The sequence below is a fragment of the Camponotus vicinus genome, unplaced genomic scaffold, assembly GCF_025532165.1.
Source record: "Camponotus vicinus isolate PSW18456_S1 unplaced genomic scaffold, iyCamVici1.0 SCAF_11, whole genome shotgun sequence".
Classification (NCBI taxonomy): Eukaryota; Metazoa; Arthropoda; class Insecta; order Hymenoptera; family Formicidae; genus Camponotus; species Camponotus vicinus.
Window position 1 is genome coordinate 18,169,882 of NW_028141947.1, and position 13,252 is coordinate 18,183,133.

Sequence of the window (13,252 nt, forward strand, 5' to 3'; positions counted from 1 at the left end):
CGATTATTATATTATAAAAATTATACATATCGAATATTCCGTGTATTATCAATTTATTTATTCGTCGCGTTTTCCCGCGAATTTTAAATCGCGATTTACCTAACTTAATCGCTGACTTACATCGAAGCTTTGTTTATCTTTCCACATCTTTGAATATTGTCGTTAAAGTCTGCGCTAGTAGGGCAAATATTTTTTTCTACTATTTAAAAGACGATTGATGGAATTTTATTAATGACTGTTTTAATTGCGATTGTTTACATTATTTAAATCTTATTAAACTCTACTATTACATTGATAATTTCAGATATAGTTAAATATGTAGTTAGAGTATTAGAGGGACGTTGATAAAATCATTCGTTCCGTTATTCTCTATTAAACGTGGTGATAACGCGATTTTTTAATTATATATTAATTATATATTAAAATTGTAAAGTTTTAAGATTTATTTTATTTCATTGAATTAATCATGCGCAAGATGTAATATGTATTTTCAATACGCGTTTTCTCAATCGCGACATTTATATAAAATAGCGTATTAATCGCAAATAAATCGCAAATAAAATCGCAAATATTACAGACCTTAAATGTCTATCGAAATATCTATCTTCGCACTTGTGTGTAATAGTAATTATATCGCGCGTGTCTATTAGGGGCTCCGATTATATTATAAAAATTATACATATCATAATCAAATATTTCGAATATTGTCGATTTATTTATTTGTAGCGTCTTCTCGCGAATTATAAATCGTGATTTATCTTCTAAAAATTCGCAAATAAATCAGACAATAAATTCTATATTCGCAAATATTATAGATCTCAAATGTCTCGAAATATCTTCGTATTTGTTTGATAATAATTATGTCGCGCTGTCTATTGGCGGTTTCGATTATCGTATTACAAAAATTATGCATATGGTAATCGAATATTACTAATATTATCGATTTATTTATTCGTTACCGTTTTTTCGCGAATTTTAAATCGTTATTTATCTTGTATTATGCGCCAATAATGCAAATACTTTCTTCTACAATCGAAAAAACGATCGATAATTTTATTAATGACTCTTTTGATCACGATTATATATATTTACGTTACATAAAACTTACTAAATTCTATTATTGCATATTAATTATTAATAATGAATATCGCATAATTCATCAACGCTAATCAATCTTGTTTTGACTATGTAGAAATTTTTAATAAATTTTATATTATACGTATATTTTGGATACTTTCGTGTAATTCTTTGTAATAAATTAAAACTATTTTTAAGAAATTAAATTGAATTTATTTTTAAAAATATTTTAAAAATGAAATTTAAATTATCGAAATTATTTTCAAGAAGATTAAACAAATTGCATAATTGTAGATGTTCAAGATACTTTTTAACATGTTATATTTTATTTAGAAAATAAAAATATATAAATATATAATTTACATATATATATATGATATATAACATTAAGTCCAAATGTTAATGCTGTCAATATCAAATTATTTATGTTATTAAACATTTAAATAAATTGAATCCAATTATTTGATATTGATAACATTATAAATTGTATATTGTAAATTGTATTTTGTAAATTGTAAATAGTTATAATTGTATATTAATTATAATCTAATATTGATTTTTTTAATTATTGACATAAATGTGTATAAAATACAATTATAACTATAATTTAATGATATGCTTTCCGTTAGATTTATCTATTTATGAATTCCATATCGCGCGGAACTGAATATCGTATTCGTAAAATAAATTAATAAATTATGATTGCGAAAATACCGTGCTTTTTCCGCGTTCTTTTCGCGTTCTTATACAAGATTACCGTTTTAGCAAAAGAATTTTATCTATCTCTCTCGTCAGATAATATTCCTGAACATTGCGCTAATTAAATATAAAGAAATATGGAATAAGAGTGTGAAGATTCGATGTGATAAGTCAACGATTAAATATTAGCTTCACAAAATTTATCGCGGTCACCTTTGCTATTATAGAATCGCGAGTTAATTATTATGAATTTAATAATTTGTTTCTTCGGTTATATTTGTGTATTTACGAATTTCGTATCGGAAAATATTTATAAATAAATTAATAAATTACGGTTGCGAAAAAATTACGGTGTTTTTCCCGCGTTCTTTTCGCGTTCTTAGACGAGATTGTCGTTGTTCCTTTCGTTATATAAACGTTAATGAAAGTTGCGTGGCTCGTACCGCCGAGGAGTCGAAACGATTTTCATTATGGAGAATTATTTCTCATCGGTTCTTATAAGATCCATTCGCGACGTTTAGTTCGGTGCCATGTTAAAAATTGGGGATTTTTATTGTAAGATCCCACAATGGCTCTTATGTGGCACGCGCATTTAATGCGTTGAACGCACATTGCGTCGTCGATGCCGTCAACGTGTCGCGAACGGCGGCATTTCGTTACCGTATTTCCGCGTTGTAGTATTCTCGCGTCGTCGCGTTTTCGCGCTTCCGCGTTGAACTTTTTGTATAAAAATCCCAATTTCATTATTGTCACGAGTCTCTACTTCCGATGCCAATTAACTGGGATGTTCGGGTTTGCACACGTTGCTCTGCAACGTACACTCGCGCTTCGTGCTTCGTCAAATGATTTGGCCCGAATTGATTAGAACTCGATCGATTGCTCGGAATGGTCGTCAATGGGTCCCTTCTCTTTGCTCGTCTACAGCCACACGCACTGCGTGTGTTAACCCTGTCGAGGAGTCGAGTGGATTCCCCTAGGCACGATTTTCGCTCGGTAAAAGGGGTTGCCTCCCCATTTTCTAAATTGCTGAATGTTAGCATTTAAAAAATGTGGGTATCCTCTTCTTTTGCCGTCTACCAGCCTGGTGTAGCCATATCCTGCATTGCGGGAAACTTCGTGTTCCGGGCGAAGCACCTGAAATCGTGCTTAGCGGGTCCAGGTTCGATACGAGATAGGATAATTATGCGCGAAAAAGAGTTGGTGAACTTCATTTTCCTCTATTTCCGTCAATCGTTTCGTCTTCTTTCCGGTTTGGACTTAATCCTTGCTCGTTGTATCGTTGCGTTCCCGACCTATTGGTTCGAAGCTGATTCTTGTAAGTGAAATGGGATTTTCGCTCGTACCGAAACCGGGAGTGCCATCTAAAGTATATACATATTAAGTATATACATATCGCGTGATCAAATATAAAATTTTTAATCGCTCTCATACAAGATTACCGTTTTAACAAAAGAATTTTATCGCTGTCCCTCTGCAATTGAGTATTTTGAATATTATCGATTTATTTATTCGTCGCGTTTTATCACGAATTCAAAAGCGCGATTTATCTTATAAAAATTCGGATGTAATTCGGTCGGTGAATTGTATATTTGCAAACATTACAGACCTCAAATGATTGTCGAGATATTTTCGATTTTCTATATTTATGTGATAATAATTATATCGCGCTCGTGTCTGTTGAGAGCTTCGATTATTATATTATAAAAGATATACATATCGCAATCAGATATTCCGAATATTATCGATTTATTTAGTCGCCGCGTTTTCTCGGGAATTTTAAATCGCGATTTATCTTAATATTATCTTATAATTTAATCGTTGATTTATACGTCGAAACTTTGTCTGTCTTTCCACGTCTTTGAATATTATCTTTTATAGTCTGCGCTAGTAGTGCAAATATTTTTTTTACTATTTAAAAAGATGATGGATAATTTTATTAATGATTAATCGCGATTGTTTAAATCATTATATAAATCTTATTAAACTCTACTAATACATCGATAGTTAAAGATATAGTTAGATAGTTAAATTATTAGAGAGGGACTTTGGTAAAATCATTCGTTTCGTTATTCTCTATTAAACCGTGGCGAACAACGTGATTTTTTAATTATATTTAAAATTGTAGGATTCATTTTATTTCATTTAACTAATCATGCGCGAATTGAATTTATTTTTAAAAATGTTTTAAAAATGAAATTTAAATTATCAAAATTACTTTCAAGAATATTAAACAAATTGCATAATTATAAATGTTCAAGATATATTTTAACATGTTATATTTTATTTTAAAAATTAAAAATATATCATATATATGTGTAAATTAATATATAGCTATAATATTAAGTCCAAATGTTAATGCTGTCAATGTCAAATTATTTATGTTATTAAACATTTGAATAAATCAAGTACATTTATTTGATATTGATAACATAAATTATATTTTGTAAATTGTAATTTGTAATTAGTAAATTGTGTTTTGTAAATTGTAAATAGTTATAATTGTATATTAATCATAATATTGATATTTTTAATTATTGACACATAAATGTGTATAAAATACAATTATAACTATAATTATATTATATGAAATTGTATTTACGATTGTAAATTACGTAAATACATTCTTATGTAAATTACACAAAAATTATCGAAAGTACGTATAATGATGATATAATAGTAATTTCATTAAATTAACATATTTGATTCTATAGTATATATTTTTGAAATACTCATGAAAGAGTAACTGTTTATATTTTTATATCAAAGAGTCATTAATAAATTCGGAAAATTTTTATATAAAATGTAAAAATTCGGTGCTAAATTAATGATCAGATATAAGCTTTACAAAATTTGACGAACGCCTTCGTTATAGAATCGCGAGTCAAATTATTATAAATTTAATGATATGCTTTCCGTTAAATTTATCTATTTATGAATTCCATATCGCGCGTAACTAAATAATCATAAAATAAATTAATAAATTATGATTGTGAAAATACCGTGCTCTTTCCGCGTTCTTTTTGCATTTTCAAACGAGATTGAATTAATAAAAGATCTTATCGCTGTCTCTATCGTCAGATAATATTGCTAAATATTGTTAATTAAATATAAAGAAATATGGAATAAGAATGTGAAGATTCGATATGATAAGTCAACGATTATTACGAAATATTAGCTTCACAAAATTTAACGATCACCTTCGATATTATAGAATCGCGAGTTAATTATTATGAATTTAATAATTTGTTTCTTCAGTTATATTTGTGTATTTACGAATTGCGTATCGGAAAATATTTATAAATAAATTATAAATTACAGTTGCGAAAACACCGTGTTTTTCCCGCGTTCTTTTCGCGTTCTTTTCGCGTTCTTATACGAGATTATCATTTTAATAAAAGAGTTATCGTTGTTCCTTTCGTTAGATAAACGTTAATGAAAGTTGCGTGGCTCGTACCGCCGAGGAGACGATTTTCATTATGGAGAATTATTTCTCATCGGTTCTTGTAAGATCCATTCGCAACGTCTAGTTCGGTGCTCTGTTGAAAATTGGGAATTTTTATTGTAAGAATGGAATTAATCCCGGTTTTTCCTGGCAATTTCCGAAAGCAATGATTTCGGTAGTAATACAACGACGAACGCCATACGCTTCTTTAAAATCGAATTAATTTAAATAATATATATTTAGATGTGAGAGAAATGCATCTATTCTTTTCTTCGTTAAAAATGTTCTGTCATTATTAGGATTGGTATTATTATTATTTAATGCCAGAGAGATTTAATAATAGATAAAATGAATATAGCGTTGTGTATAAAGTTTTATTTTTTAAGTAATTTCATATTGTAATTTTATTAACTTTTTGGATAAAAATGATTACGAACGAATATATTTTATTAATTATTAATTAATTATCTCATTTGAAAAATTATTTCTAGGTACTGGGGATATTAATATTAGTTTTTAGTTTCTTTTAAGAAACTATTTGCAGGTATTGGACATCGCCATTTTAGAATATTAGTTTTTAGATATATACTATTTTATATATATGTATAATAAAATACATGCACAAATTAACGTATCCAAAATATTTTTATAATTTTTATTAATATGATATATTATATATACGCGAAATTATATATGAATGTTACATAAAATGTGCGAATACTTAAAAATTTAGAGACGAATCGAATGGGTACCCCTATATCAGTAAGATTGATTAAAAGAAAAAAAATGATTAATTTAAATGTTATAAGAATAAGGAATCTAGAGAATCTAGAGAATCTAGAAGATTAATCTAGAATTAATTATATATTTAAAATTATTTTATTTATTTTATTTTGCACACTACTCGAATTGAAATTTTTTAAATCTTGCTGTTATCGGGTTCGATTCGTCTCGCGCGCGCAAACGGTACCCCAAATTATGTGTTCGCACATTTAACACAAACTCCAATGATGCATGTATTTTATTATTTATAAATATAATCGTTCGTAATCACATTTCTATAAAAAAATCGTTATATCCATTTAATTTTCAATGAAGAAATATATTTCTTAGTAATGGAAGAACATGTTTTCTGACGTGCATATCAATTTCGTGAATTGAACATAATGACGAGGGATAATTGTCGTTGATTTATTACTGAAATCATTGCTATTGGGAATAGTCCGGAAGATCCGGGATTCGTTCCCTCCTACAGTGAAGTTCCCGATGTTCAATGGATCACTTAACTTTTCTTTGCAGATTGATCTTGCGAAATCTGATGTAGAAACAAGATGTTAATCGTTCTCCATTTTTAAGATCGCTCCTCTTTTTATCGGATATTACCGGTATGTCACTCGCGTATCTGCATTTGAATATTTTGAATATTATCAATTTATTTATTCGTCGTGTTTTATCGCGAATTTTAAATCGCGATTTATCTTATAAAAATTCGCAAATATATCGGTCGGTGAATTGTATATTCGCAAACATTACAGACCTCAAATGTTTGTCGAAACATCTTCGATTTTCTATATTTACGTGACAATAATTATATCGCGCTCGTGTCTATTGAGAGCTTCGATTATTATATTATAAAAATTATACATATCGCAATCGGATATTCCGAATATTATCGATTTATTTAATCGTCGCGTTTTCTCGGGAATTTTAAATCACGATTTATCTTATAATTTAACGTTATCTTATAATTTAATCGTTGACTTATACATCGAAGCTTTGTCTCTCTTTCCATGTCTTTGAATATTGTCTTTAATAAGTCCGCGCAAAATGCGCCAGTAATGCAAATACTTTCTTCTACAATCGTAGAAATGATCAATAATTTTATTAATGACTCTTTTGATTATTTACGTTACGTATAATTACGTTACATTAAATTCTATTATTGCATATCTATTATTAATAATAAATGTCGCGTAATTAATCATCGCTAATCATTCTCGTCTGGACAATGTAAAAATTTTTAGTAAATTTTATATTATACGTATATTTTGGACATTTTCGTGTAATAAATTATTCCATGTAATAAATTATTTTGTATTAAATTTCATTTCGTGTAATAAATTATTCCATGTAATAAATTATTTTGTATTAAATTTTAAATTATATTTTACATTAACTTTTTTATTAAACCCTGTATTGAAAAAAAAATAAAAAATAAAAAAAAATTTTCCTCCTCGATATATCTCTACCTTAACGAAGGCATTTGGTGAGGAGGTTTGAGTACTTTAATGAACCTAAGAGCTATACCGGCGGTAACACACGCCGATATTCATATAGACTATATTCTTATATTTAAAATAATCTTAAGTATCTTAGATTGCTTCTTAAGATTCCGTTTAGTTAGTAAAATAAGTTATATAATAAGTTATATAATAAATAGTTATATAATATTTTTCAACTTACTTAAGACGATCTTAAATATAAGAGTGAATTATGAATACTGGCCGTCGTTACCGGCAAGGACACCCATGCCGGATTGGTCGAAGGGGAAGAGTCAGACTAAGAGAGATACCAAAATTATTATATTATTTATTCATATTAATTATTTATTATATTAATATATTAATTAATACATATTAATTAATATATAATAATATTTATTATATTATTATATTAATATTTTTGAATAAAATGAATTATTAATATGTTTGTAAAATGAAGCAGAAGAGACAATAATCGAAAGAATAAAGAAAAATAGACTTCAGCAATTTGAATATTTCTTAAAAATGCTTGAAGACAACAAATGGCCACAGAAAGTATTCCGATGGACATCACAAGAAGAAGAAGCGTTTCTACAGTTTTTAGGACGAGGCAGTGCGATAGTTCATAACAATCCGAAGATTCTAAGAAAAAGATGCATTGGACAGAGACGCATAATGATTAGACATATAAAAAGACAGCTTGCAAAAAGTTATAAAATTTACTAATAATATAATAATAATATATTTTGTAATTATGTAATTATACTTTATTATTAAGTACATTGTATTATATAATATAGAGCATTTTAAATATAAAAAATATTGCAGCAATGAATATTATAATAAAATATTATGTGATTATAATATTATAATATTATATATATATATATATATATATAATTTTATATTGTTAATTCTCGTGCTGAGGAAGGGTCAAAGACGATCCGAAATATTCGTTATTTTTGTAGTTTTTTAGTTCGAAATAAACAACAATTAATAAGAAGGAAGTGTTGTTTCTTTCCTGCGCTCCAACTACCGCGCTGTGGCATTTATGTGCAATTTTGATTTAATTAATATGAAATAAATTTTTACGAGGGAAAATTATTTTTTGATATTTATATAGAGTCAAATATAATTCGTTTCCGACGTTTCATCTATTTTTCAATCATTTAAATATAATTCGGATTAAAAACGCGCACTTTAAAACGTCGAATGGTAGAATCGTCTAAATAATTAACATAAATATAACGAAAAGCTCCATAAAAGATACATTAATCTTTTAATAAATAATTATGTAATTAATCTATATAATCTAAAATATTTCTCTATACTTTAATATTCCGCGCATATATTTGTTAAAGAATGTAAAATATTTCGATGATGAACAGACAATAACATCTTGGCCTTGGTGGCGTAAACAACAGCGCGCTAATATTCACATGCCACGACTTTGGTATTATTCGCACAGTGACACTCGAGCAAAGATAGTGATACAAAGTACTTTGTATATTATCGAATTAATAATTAAATGATTATTACATATCATGACTTCAATTACATTAATCTTTCGATTTTATAATTCGTGTTAATATACATATATACATATATCAACAATGAAAATAGCATTTAACAAGTAGTATTGAATTTGGCCCGATATAAATGTCGAGCGAATACGTCCCTCGTGTGTTCTCTATCTCTTACAATATAATAAAGTGCATTTCTTGTATAATTATTCCGCCATGAGGCATGCCGTATCTCACAATCGTTCCATAATTATAATTAGTCGTATTTTCGAGAGTGAGTGCCACGAAAACATAACAAAGGACGAACAAGGGAGGAAAATGATATTGGGAAAGTCATATAGGACAGGCAACATACGGAGTAATGAAATTGCGTGGTAAGTGATTTATAATTTTTTTATATATTATTCATATTATTTTTTAATTAAAAAAATTACTATCGTAAAATATTATTAAAAATATTATTACCCGATTAGTAAAATTATGATTACCTGATGGATATATCGTTACGTTTTGAACAGTTTCAACGAATCTAAAATAATAAATTATACTTTATCACGAAATATATTTGACTATATGTATTATTAAAGAAGTAATTTTATTCATATAGAACATGTAGTAATTTTATTCGTATCACTATCTATATGTTATTGAAAATTCATTGCCGAAATATGTATTTTACGTACTATAAGATATGTATACAGGATGTCTGATAACTTTTTGTAGTCCCGAAGTGTGAAGGTAGATTGGCTCAAATTAAGAAGGAAGGTGCTCTGTTTTGCAATATTAGTAATAAAAATTAATTAAAGAAAATCGGCCAATTTGGGTGAGGCAACGAGAGTCGTCCGATTGTAACCTTATACTAGGCGCGCGACGGAGAGTGGGGAAGGAGTGGTGAGTTCGGGCAAATTGTTTAATAAATAATCAATTTTAATTAATAAATTAAAATACTTCTATAATTTAATATTACGCGATAGTGTATATTTTATAATATATAAAATATTTTGGCAACAAATTATCAGTAACACGGTGTTCGACTTTGGCAATATAAAATATAAACAGTAGCGCGCTATACGTTACCGCTTTGTTATCATTCACACGATGACTCTCGAGTAATAAAGTAGTGGTGAGAAACGCTTCGTATATTGTAATTTTTTTACTAAACACGATTACGATTAGTATCAAAACATAATTTGCTTTAAATATTAATAAAAATTAATTAATTAAAAATTAATTAACGACATGAAACTGTATCGCAACGATAAATCTTTATCGAATTGTAATGCTTCATTACCGCGATTAAAAATTGAAACAGGGTATACATAAAAGGGGATAAAAGAATTAATTATGTAATGATCTTTCGATCATTGATGCTAATTATAATATTTCTTTAACAATATTAGAATTAAATATATTTCGACCAATGCTTTAAATTTTCTCAATACTTTTTAATTAAACAATATACAATTTAATCGAGAATCGATTAAATTATAGGAATCCAAAATACTAAATAATCACTTCGATCGTTGCGATTTTTACGGACAATAATTATTATTTTAATATTTAGAGTCACAAATTTATTTCATCCGTGTTACTTTATCGTTCTACTTGACAATCTAAATATAATTTAGATTGTGAGAGAACACGAAGTAAGACAATCGAATTATAGATGCAAATAGTTAACATAACGAAAAGCTCTATAATAAATTGTTGAATAAATAATCAATTTTAATCAATAAATTAAAATACTTCCATAATTTAATATTCCGTTAGTGTATATTTTATAATGTATAAAATATTTCGGAATTATCGATAACACGGCGTTCGACTTTGGCAATATAAAATATAAACAGTAGCGCGCTATACGTTACCGCTTTGTTATCATTCGCACGGTGACTCTCGAATAATAAAGTAGTGGTGAGAAACGCTTCGTATATTGTAATTTTTTACTAAACACAACTACGATTAATATCGAAACATAATTTGCTTTAAATATTAATAAAAATCAATTAATTAAAAATTAATTAACGACATAAAACTGTATCGAAACGATAAATCTTTATCGAATCGTAATGCTTTATTACCGCGATTAAAAATTGTAACAGGGGATACATAAAAGGAGATAAGAGAATTAATTTTGTTATGATCTTTCGATTATTGATGCTTATTATAATAATTTCCCTAACGATACTTATTAGAATTAAATAAATTTCGACCAATTAAATTTTAAATTTTCTTATTCGGCAATCACTCATAGAATATTTCAACGATGAATTATAATAACAATCTAGTATAAGTCGATCTTGGCGATATAAACAGTACCGCGGTAATGTTTTTGACTTACGGACATTCACACAGTATATAACCTTGAGCAGCAAAGTAGTGAGACGTTTCATATATTATCAAATTCTTCCTTTACATAGTCAACCTTGGCGATATAAAGAGTACCGCGGTAATGTTTCTGACATACGATCATTCGCTCAGTGGCTCTTGAGCAGTAAAGTAGTGATGCGAAATGTTTCATATATTATCAAATTCTTTCTCTAAACACGATTGCAAGTGTAACGAGAATTCAAATGCCACGAGCAAAAGTAAAGAAGGCAAAAGAAAAAAGGAGGTTTCGGTAATAGATAGATCAATAAGATATGGTAAATCATTTATATAAATTATTTATCATTTATATTATATATTCAAAATATACATATTTCTCGTTTTGCTTTATTTCTTTGATAGTGAATCAATAGTGATTAATCAATAGTGATTTTAAATTATAATATAAAATTATAACATATATATAATACATATATATATAAGAAATATTCCATTTTATATTAAAATAATTAAAACATTTTATATTAAAATAATTAAATTAAAACATTAAATTAAAACATTTTATATTAAAATAATTAAAATTTATAATAAAATTTTTTTTTAATTAATAATTTTAGATACTTCTTATATTTTATAAAATATTTCATGTTAATATATTTATTTCAATATTTCATATATAGAAAAATAGAAATTTTTTTATTTATCATATTTTTAAAAGTTTATATCTAAGAAATATAAATTATTTTGTAATTACGCAATTTATAATATTAAAATACATCTATTTAAAAGTGAAAATGTAAAAATTAATTGCGCGCAATAATTAGTTTTAAAATCAATTATTTTGAACATTACTTTATATAATAGATGTGTTCTCTTATCCTTTATATTTTTATTTATCGTTTATATTTGCGAATTTAAATTTATGTACTATATTACTAAATAAATTTTAAATTATGTATTATATTATATATAAAATTATATATAATATAACCCTCCCATGGGGTACACCTTGTCGCGGTGGGAGGGCTTAGTACTTGGATGGTGCCTTAAGGTTTATCTTAAATTTTTCTATTTATGATAAATCTTAAGGTGCCTGAAAGGGAAGCTAAGTACCCTTTCGCTTTGTCGGTGCCGTCAACGTGCCGCGGACGGCAACGTTTTGTCACCGCGTTTTCGCTTTTAGCTTCTTCGCGTTATCTTGTTTTCGCGTTTTCAAAATCCCAATTTCGTTTTTGTCAACGAGTCTCTACTTCCGATGCCAACTAACTGGGATGTTTCGAGTTTGCACACGTTGCTATGCAACGTACACTCGCGCTTCGTGCTTCGTGCTTCGTGCTTCGTCAAGTGATTCGGCCCGAATTAGTTAGAACTCGATCGATTGCTCGGAATGGTCGTCAATGGGTCCCTTCTCTTTGCTCGTCTACAGCCACACGCACTGCGTGTGTTAACCCTGTCGAGGAGTCGAGTGGATTCCCCTAGGCACGATTTTCGCTCGGTAAAAGGGGTTGCCTCCCCATTTTCTAAATTGCTGAATGTTAGCATTTAAAAAATGTGGGTATCCTCTTCTTTTGCCGTCTACCAGCCTGGTGTAGCCATGTCCTGCAATTGCGGGAAACTTCGTGTTCCGGGCGAAGCACCTGAAATCGTGCTTAGCGGGTCCAGGTTCGATACGAGATAGGATAATTATGCGCGAAAAAGAGCTGGTGAACTTCATTTTCCTCTATTCCTCAATCGTTTCGTCTTCTTTCCGGTTCGGGTCTAATCTTTGCTCGTTGTATCGTTGCATTCCCGACCTGTTGGCTCGAAGTTGATTCTCATAAATGAAATGGGATTTTCGCTCGTACCGAAACCGGGAGTGTCGGTGAAAGTATATATATATTAAATATATACATCGCGCGACCAAATTTTAATCGTACCGAAAT